Raw genomic sequence first — 1,176 nt, forward strand, 5'->3', positions numbered from 1 at the left:
CCAGTGCGTATCGGTTCACTGGCCCAACAGACTATCCCAGTGCGTATCGGTTCACTGGCCCAATAGACTAACCCAGTGCGTATCGGTTCACTGGCTTAACAAACTAACCCAGTGCGTATCGGTTCACTGGCTTAACAAACTAACCCAGTGCGTATCGGTTCACTGGAGCGACCCTAGAGGATACATAAACAGTCACATCTAATTACCTGTACTAAGACTTCCCATCACAACCTCTCTGTATTTCTAAGCCAACAACACACAACCTCTGTTCTTATTCATCTTACACAAATAACTATAATCATGCATTTCTCGTGAGTCCCAATCAAATGCAATAAATACTACATAACAAAAATCATGAACAACTACTATTATTAGTGTTGTGAATCATGATTAGAAGCATGAATAACTACTAAGATTTAGTACAAAATTAAACTACTATTAGCATGGATTATACACATGAAATGCCACAGTCCGCAACCATCAAAAATACAATCATAATTAATTCAAAAATAATCTTTTTTTTAAAATAAAATCTTTTAAAATTATTTCTTAATAATTCAAAATAATCCTTATTCCAAAATAACTCTTTTAATTTATTTATTACTATAAATAATTCAAAACAATCCTTAGAAATATTCTTTCTTCCAAAAACTTCTCATAATGAATCATAACCTCATTGTCAAAATATCTTTTCATCACATACGATTCAAAATACATATCGTACTCATCTCTTCACGAATATAGCAGTAATTAATATCATTCATTAACAACCCACGCAGAATATCGCAGTCTAATCTATGCATTTTAATAATAACAGAAATAATTATTAAAAGACAAGCAACAGATCTAAAATCTTAATGAATAAAAACCAACTTGAGGAGAGGGGTCTTGCCTAGGGTTTTTGTCGAACGTATCAACGCTAACGGTGCGGGTTGCTGAACGACGGGATCTCGACACGAACGATGCGGGCAAAGGAGGTCGACGGCTCTGGGCGTTCGTCGGCGAAGAGAGGGGGCGACGAACAGGGGAGGCGGTGCTGCAGGAGGTCACGGGGACGACGTGGGAACGGGCTGGCGCTGTCGGAGGCGGCTCAGGCGAGGCGCGGCGGCGGATCTGGGTTGGAGGCGACGCGGGTCGAGGGGCTGGACGGGGTGTCGGGCGGCGGTCAGCGGCCTG

This window comes from Asparagus officinalis, chromosome 7 (genome assembly GCF_001876935.1).
Source record: "Asparagus officinalis chromosome 7, Aspof.V1, whole genome shotgun sequence".
Classification (NCBI taxonomy): Eukaryota; Viridiplantae; Streptophyta; class Magnoliopsida; order Asparagales; family Asparagaceae; genus Asparagus; species Asparagus officinalis.